Source organism: Elaeis guineensis, chromosome 4 (genome assembly GCF_000442705.2).
Source record: "Elaeis guineensis isolate ETL-2024a chromosome 4, EG11, whole genome shotgun sequence".
Lineage (NCBI taxonomy): Eukaryota > Viridiplantae > Streptophyta > Magnoliopsida > Arecales > Arecaceae > Elaeis > Elaeis guineensis.
The window spans coordinates 77351872-77361087 of record NC_025996.2 but is presented as its reverse complement, the minus strand read 5'-3'; positions in this window follow the sequence as shown (position 1 = coordinate 77361087).

Sequence of the window (9216 nt, the reverse complement as noted above, 5' to 3'; positions counted from 1 at the left end):
AATTCTTTTAATTAAGTATTTGGGCTGATGGGTCAGGGTTTGATATTTCGAAAATAATTTTTAAATTTGAAAGGTTTTAGTTTCTGTTCATCAAATATGTTGACTCATTTCACAAATAGATCAGCACATTTCATAAATAGCAATCCTATTGCTAATTACATAACAAAAATAACTCAATCAAAATAAATCATGAATATTCCTTTAGATCTAATCTAACACATTCATGATAAATTTCACAATTGAACCTTTACAATTAATTTCTTTCGCTGCTTCATCTGCATGGGATATAATTACAGCGGCAACCCTACCGCCATAGGAGACCCCATCGAATGGGAGGAGAGGGCCTTTAAACCCTGCTTTTTTCCTATGATCGGATGGCCATGGCAACCAACCCAATTCGATTACTTGCTACTTGGATCAAGTATATCTAAATATACCAATTTCAAAATTTAAATTTCAAATTTCAAATTTTAAATTTTAAATTTTAAATTTTGAATTTCAAATTTCAAATAAATTTCAAATTTCAAATTTTTGAATTTTAAATTTTGAATTTCAAATTTGAAATTTCAACCAAATTTCAAATTTTGAATTTCAAATTTTGAATTTTGAATTTAAAAATTTAAAATTCAAATTTTAAATTTTAAATTTTAAATTTTTGAATTTTGAATTGCGAATTATGATTTTAAAACTTTTTTAAAATTACGTATGTCAAGATGGGATTGACCACTTCAGTTTAGGAGCTGTGTACAGTCGTGTTTCAATTTAGCAAAACCTTGGCCAGGGTAGTTGTCACACCCCCGACCCGAGATTGTAAATCGAGGGTCATGGCAACTGCCGCATACTCATAAAAAACTCTTCTTATAAGCATGCAAGACATCTTATCATGTTATCTTAAAACAACAGCGAAATAATTAGTCAATAATTCAAATCCAAAACATAACGATCTATTTTTTTTTCTTTAATATCTCAATAATATTCAACAATGATTCATAAACTTTACATTAAATTCAATAAGCCTTTCAACCTAAAATAAAAGTATGAAGATTCTACTTCTGATCACTCTTCCATTCATATCTTGTATCATTTTAATTCCTCAACATCTGTAAAAGTAGTAAAATAAGAGGTAATGAGCTAGATTGTCCAGTAAGCAATGATCACTTTTCAATAGATTTCATCAGGCATATAAGTAAATAATCATTTATAGAAAATAAGCATATAGAGTTTATTAATTCGAAATCAATTTTCAATTATGCAATATAATTCATGTCAAATTCATTTCTTTTTCAAAATTCAAGTTTCTTTTGAGATTTCAATTTCTTTTATTCTTCAATTCTTTTCGTCAACCATGAGCTATGACTACATTTTTCCTGTGGCGGGGTCATAATATCGTGTATCTGCTTGCGGTAGGCTGCGAATCATCTGACAGCCATGTCCTTTGGAACTGCTGGTCTCGCTGGTGGTTTATCGCTGGTCTCTCTAGCGATATATCGCTGGTCTCACTGGTGACATAAACCCTCAGGATAATCAATTGCCAACGTGTATGCCCCCATTGGCGGGGTCCTTTACATAGTCAGGTTGTCAATTCATAATATTTCTTATATCATAATTCTTCATAAATCATATTTCATATTCTAATTTTAATAATAAAATATATAATCATGTAGTATCGAAATCAATCAATATAATGCATCATGAAATCAGTATGTTCAAACATGCTTCATCATAACATTTCAAATAAGATATTTTCATAACAAAATACCATTCATCCAATTCATGCATCTTTCATAAATCATGTCAGAAAAATATATTATAATTTATCGATAAATCTAAAAAAGTAAAACATTACTTACCTTGAACGTATTCCAATAAATCTACATAATTTTATAAATTTTTTCTAAAAATTCTGTTCGTAGATTATATTGCAATATCCCATGATCAAATATCCACAATCTTATACAGAATCAATTTCAATAATTAGAAAGAATACGAATACCATATTTTAACGGTTTAGATTGGGTCCGATCATCTAATTTCATCTAATCAAAATCTAATTAGGACCTAAACGATCCAAGGTTTGACTATCAGATCAAATCGGATTCGAAGTGATAGGACCGAGTTTCTTCATCGATTTCATAAAATCAAGTAGAGAAAGACAATTAGAGGAGAGAGAAATCAATGAGGTACAATTCGAATTGATCAGGTGACACAATCCAATATTACGATTGGTCCAATATCTCGATTGGTGAAATCAACATGATCAAATCGTGATTAAATCGGGATCATGGATAATCAAATTGAGAAATATCTGATCTGATCAAGGTGATTGCCCGTACACTGCCCGACAACCATGAATTAGGGTTCTTCATTAGAATCAGATCAAAACTATTGAAAAAAAATTCTTCATTGACTAACCTTTTTAGAGAGAGAATCAATCAAGAGAGAAAATATTTTAGAGAGAGAAAATTCTAGAGAGAGAAAATTTAGAGAGAGAAAACTCATCTTCAATTCTTTAGACAATATGATTCAACAAATCCGATCGATCAGATCAAATCATGCTAAGATTATCATGTAGATAATTCAATAAAATCATGAAAAATAGAATCTAAAAATACCTGATCTGATCAAAGTGGATGTCGGTGTACCATCTGATGATCACAGATCAAAAATCCATCATAAGGATCATTTAAATTCATCATCATTCTTCTCAAAATTTTAGAAATCTTAAGAGAGAGAAATAATCTAGAGAGAGGATTTTAGAGAGAGAAAGTAGAGAGAAAAAGTTTAATTCTAGAGAGAGAAAATACTAGTTCAGGCTGAAGAGAGAGAGGGAAGAGAGAAACTCTCTTTCTCATATTTTATTATTTATATCATTATTTATTTAATAATTTTTTTATTTTATTTTTCTTTCTTCTTTTCGTTCTTCTTCCTTTTTTTTTCACGGAAGAGAGAGGAGAAAATCCTATTTATTATATTATTATTATAATATTTTTCTTTTTCTTTTTCTCCTCTTTTTTTTTCCTTTTTCTTTTCTTTTTCTTTTTCCTTCTTTTTCTTTTCTTTTTCTTTTTCTTTTTTCTTTTCTTTTTCTTTTTCCTTCTTCTTCTTCTTCCTTTCTTCTTCCCGGGTTTTCCTTTGGGCTGAAACAAGGGACCGTAAGGTCCCCTCATTGGCTAGCCGGCCGGCGGCACAGCCGATGTGGGGCAGCCATCGACAGGAGGGGAGGCGATCTGGTGGCAAGAGGAGATCAAACCGGTGGTCAGCGGTGACCACCGACATCGAAAAAATGACAAAAAAAGAAAGGTTCTTCCACAACAAAATCCAACGACTCCGGTCACCAGCGAGCATGCACATCGGCACGGGAAGGAAGGGGGAGAAGAGAGGAAGGGGAGGAGGCTTTCCTCCGATGCCGACGAGGCTTTTTCGATGAGAAATTGGATGGCACAGGGAGGGTCTTCCGCGGTGGGTTTTCCGGCGATTGCCGTCGATTGAGCTTAGGATTTTCGGTGGAAAGGAGAGAGGAGGGATCTCCTCCTTAAATAGAGCTGGAGGAAGCTCGTCTCCGACTCCGATTGGGAGCCGACGAGAGGAGGAAGAAGACTCCCGTAGGGAGTCTTCTCTCCTGTTTTCTATTTTTTTTTTTTTTGGGCTTTGTTACATGGGTTGGGATTTGTTATCGGGTCGGGCCATCACATTCTTCCCCTCTAAAAGAAATTTCATCCTCGAAATTTTTCTTGCTGAGTCTTCATAGTTTCTTACTTGAATCTCATCCACAAATATTTCAATATTCTAATTCTTGATATAAATTCATTCTTAAATCATTCCATAAGAAAAATAAGTCGGTACATCAATATCTATCTGAAACGGAACCATTTATTTTCTTATTTATCAAAATCAACATTTCAAAAATTTTTAATATTTCAAAAATTTCGAAATTATGCTCTCATTCCCTATAAAATAATGTTCAATACCTCATGACTAGATCAAAATCAAATCTATCTCTTGTGAATAGAAGAAGGTCAATGTCTCTTTTCTTGCATAAGAACTTCATTCATCATCATTCATTTATTTATTTATTTCAAAATATTAACCACTCTTAATTTCAACCCATCATAAGATAGGAAAACATACTTCTATGAATCATTTGATGATATCCTAATCAATCAAAATTCAAAAATATTTTCTCTTATTCATACTTTCAAAGGTTGAAGATTTATCATTTCAATCTCATTCTCGAACTTTTGATTTTTTATTTCTCGATGCAACTTCATCATTAAGTCATTTCATAAAGATCAATATCATCATTGTTGATTGAATCAATATCACTATTTCTAGTCATCGAAATTTTCTTACTCAAACCCTCAGACTCTTAAATATTCTAATTCTTGAAGCAAATTTTATCATTAAGTCATTCTATAATAAAAATCAATAACTCAAAAATTGATCTAAATCAAAACTATATTTTTCTTATAATCAAAATCAATGTCTCTATTCTAAATAAGTATATCAATTTTCTTTATCTAAACATTAATAACTCTTAATTAATCGATTCATTATCAAATTAAATTATAAATAACTCCAATCCATCTTTTGTAGAACAATCGTCAATATCAATAGATAACCTCAATCTTTTTCATTTAGTCAGAGAAATAATAATGATCAAAAGAGTTCTAACTTCAAATTTCATTATACCCTGGAGATAAATATTTGAGTATAATAATCTAAGATCGAAATCATCATTCGATAAACAATCTCAAATTCTTTCTAATAAATAGAGAATTATAAAATTTAATTCTAGGATAGAGAAAATTTATCTCTAAATATTCTAAATCTAAAATCAAAAAATCAAGGGTCCACTCATCCTAAAATCAGGATACTAAATATTTTTGTAGCATAGTAGGTGGAAGCACTACTTTTAAAAATCATATTAGGATATCTAAAATAATTCAAAATTTTTTTAAAATATTATTCTTTCTAATATCAATAAATTTCTTGTATCAAACTATATCATCTATCATAATTTTTTTAACTCAAAGGGTCAACATTCCTGACTTACTCAAAGTAATCCAGATTACCATGCTTCCGCTGCGCACTCTGATCTAATAATCAAAATTTCTTAGGTTCATCAAAAAAAATTTGATCAAATTATTTCTTTATCTTATCAATAGAAAAGACTAAAATTTTAAATTTCAATTGATGTCAAAGATTAACTTTCGATTCTCATTCATACTTTTACTGGTGTACAATAATCTTGATTAATCCTTGAGTCCAATATCATATTTAAACCATCATATAGATTTACTATAATCAATATGAATCAAATCTTAATTCTCATATCAATTCAATTCGATAATTTTCAAACCAAAAATCTTTATAAGTCAAATTAATGAAGAAAAATCCTTCGATGCTCCACCAAAAATCTTTATAAGAATTTCAAATCATTATTATTTTTTTTTAAAAAAAAATTTCTATCATCAGGATCTTCAATATCTATCAAATATCCTTTCATAACAATCATACAAGCTTCAAAAAAATCAAATCTCCATTTAATAGTAGATTCAATTAGGGACCTCGTTAACAAAAGCAAGGAACTCCATATCAATTTCTAAATCCAAAATTTTTAAATTATAAATTCACATGGATCCCTTAGTCTGAAATAAATATAAATCAAATCTTTTATCTTAATCTAAAGATATCAATTTTTCATTAACAACCTCAACAATAATATCAAAAAAATCTCTTGATCAACTTAGATATGAAATCTTTAAATTAAAATTTCATACACATCATGGTCTCCAAGAGACATAATAAGATCCATTATCTAGATCTAAGGATGATGATTAAAGATTCCAGTACGATGAATATTCTACAACCTTATAATCGATTTCATCAATCAGAAATAGGTTTCTTTGCAATATCCTCAAATATGCATTCATCCTAATATGCCACTTTATATATGATCACATACCAAGTTCAATTTTGATAAATATTCCAATCAAGCATCATAAGAGACTTTCTTAGTCCATCCTGGAATAATATTTTATCATCAAATCTTTATCTTGTCAATAATAGTCAACTTCTCAACTAGAAGTAATATCATAGTATTATTCTCACATCGAATTTGAACTTACGATTCACTTGAATAACCAATGATCAAATTAATAACCATAATGCACAATAAAATTTTATGTCAATCTTTGTAATTACTTTCAATCAAAATCTAACTGATCATATCATGATATATAGATTATCCATCATATTTCAAACTCCATATGTCATAATCTCTTGTGATCTTTTTATATATATCTCAATGTTTAATCAAAATTTATAAATATTTCTCCCACTACAATCATGAAAGATCTACACTATAATGTCCCTGGTGTCTATCCACTTACATCCATTCTATATCTGATTCTATATTTCATAATTCATTCACTTATGCTCTGATACCACTATAATTGTCACACCCCCGATCCGAGATTGTAAATCGAAGGTCATGGCAACCGCCGCATACTCATGAAAAACTCTTCCCATAAGCATGCAAGGCATCTTATCATGTTATCTTAAAACAACAGCAGAATAATTAGTCAATAATTCAAATCCAAAACATAACGATCTAATTTTTTTTCTTTAATGTCTCAATAATATTAAACAATGATTCATAAACTTTACATCAAATTCAATAAACCTTTCAATCTAAAATAAAAGTATGAAGATTCTACTTCTAATCACTCTTCCATTCATATCTTGTATCATTTTAATTCCTCAACATCTGTAAAAACAGTAAAATATGAGCTAGACAGCCCAGTAAGCAATGATCAATTTTCAATAGATTTCATCAGGCATATAAGTAAATAATCATTTATAAAAAATAAGCATATAGAGTTCATTAATTCGAAATCAATTTTCAATTATGCAATATAATTCAAGCCAAATTCATTTCTTTTTCGAAAATTCAAGTTTCTTTTGAGATTTCAATTTTTTTTGTTCTTCAATTCTTTTCGTCAACCATGAGCTATGACCATATTTTTCCTGTGGCAGGGTCATAATACCGCGTATCTGCTTGCGGTAGGCTACGAATCATCTGGCAGCCATATCCTTTGGAACCGCTGGTCTCGCTGGCGGTTTGTCGCTGGTCTCTCTGGCGACATGTCGCTGGTCTCGCTGGCGACATAAACCCTCAGGACAATCAATTGCCAACGTATATGCCCCCATTGGCGGGGTCCTTTACATAGTCAGGTTGTCAATTCATAATATTTTTTATATAATAATTCTTCATAAATCATATTTCATATTCTAATTTTGATAATAAAATATATAATCATGTAGTATCGAAATTAATCAATATAATGCATCATGAAATCAGTATGTTCAAACATGCTTCATCATAACATTTCAAATAAGATATTTTCATAACAAAATACCATTCATCCAATTCATGCATCTTTCATAAATCATGTCAGAAAAATATATTATAATTTATCGATAAATCTAGAAAAAGTAAAATATTACTTACCTCGAATGTATTCCAATAAATCTACATAATTTTATAAATTTTCTTCTAAAAATTCTGTTCGTAGATCATATTGCAATATCCCATGATCAAATATCCACAATCCTATACAGAATCAATTTCAATAATTAGAAAGAATACTGTTGGGTATAAAATACCCACGGCCGAAGTTCTCAGCGGGATTGACCCTTGCGGGCTCCATCCACGACGTCAAGAAAGACTCCGCCCGGACTCCTACGGGAGTCGGGCTCCATCCGCGACTCCAAGAAGACTCCGCCCGGGCTCCTACGGAGCCGAGCTCCATCCGCGACTCCAAGGAGGACTCCGCCCGGACTCCTACGGGAGCCGGGCCCCATCCATGACTTCAACCGCAAGGAGGACTCCGCCCGGACTCCTACGGGAGCCGGGCTCCGTCGCCAACTTCAACTGCCAGTAAGCCCCGTCCGGACTCCTACGGGAGCTGGACTTCGCACCTAACTTCAATTGCAGGAAGACTCCGTCCGGACTCCTACGGGAGCGAGCTCCGTCCGCGACTCCAAGGAAGACTCCGTCCGGACTCCTACGGGAGCCGGGCTCCGTCCGCGACTCCAAGGAGGACTCCGCCCGGACTCCTATGGGAGCCGGGCTCCATCCGGACTCCAAGGAGGACTCCGCCCAGGCTCCTACGGGAGTCGGGCTCCGTCCGCGACTCCAAGGAGGACTCCGCCCGAACTCCTACGGGAGTCGGGCTCCGTTCGCGACTCCAAGGAAAACTCCGCCCGGACTCCTACGGGCGTCGGGCCCCATCCACGACTTCAACCGCAAGGAAGACTTCGCCCGAACTCCTACGGGAGCCGGGCTCCATCGCCAACTTCAACTGCCGGTAAGCCCCGTCCGGACTCCTACGAGAGCCGGACTTCGCACCTAACTTTAATTCCAGGAAGACTCCGCCCGGACTCCTACGGGAGCCGGGCTTCGTCCGCGACTCCAAGGAAGACTCCACCCAGACTCCTACAGGAGCCAGGCTTCGTCTGCGACTCCAAAGAGGACTCCGCCCGGACTCCTACGGGAGCCGGGCTCCATCCGCGACTCCAAGGAGGACTCCGCCCGGACTCCTACGGGAGCCGGGCTCCGTCTGCGACTCCAAGGAGGACTCCGCCCGGGCTCCTACGGGAACCGAGCTCCATCCGCGACTCCAAGGAGGACTCCATCCGGACTCCTACGGGAGTCGGGCTCCGTCTGGACTCTAAGGAGGACTCAGCCCGGACTCCTATGGGAATCGGGCCCCATCCACGACTTCAGCCGCAAGGAGGACTCCGCCCGGACTCCTACGGGAACCGGGCTCCGTTGCCAACTCCGACCGCTGCCGAACTTCAGCCGACAGATCTGCACTCCCCGATGCGACAAAGCAACCACCACGATCTTGCTCCACTTCCTGCGATAGAGTCCGCGCAGCTCCGTCATTCCCTGACAGATCGCTATGACGGCCACGACTCTGCTCCACCTCCTACGATGGATCCCGTGCGGCTCCATTATTCCCTGGCAGACCGCTATGATGCCCACGATCTTGCTCCACCTTCTGTAATGGATATTGCGTGATTCTTCCACCCTCTGACGAGTCGCGACAACGGACGCCGCTCCACTCCCTGTGGCAGACTCCACGTGATGCGCTGCAGTAGGGGCCACGGGTCCACTCCACTACTCCTCGCAACAAATTCCTCCTGACT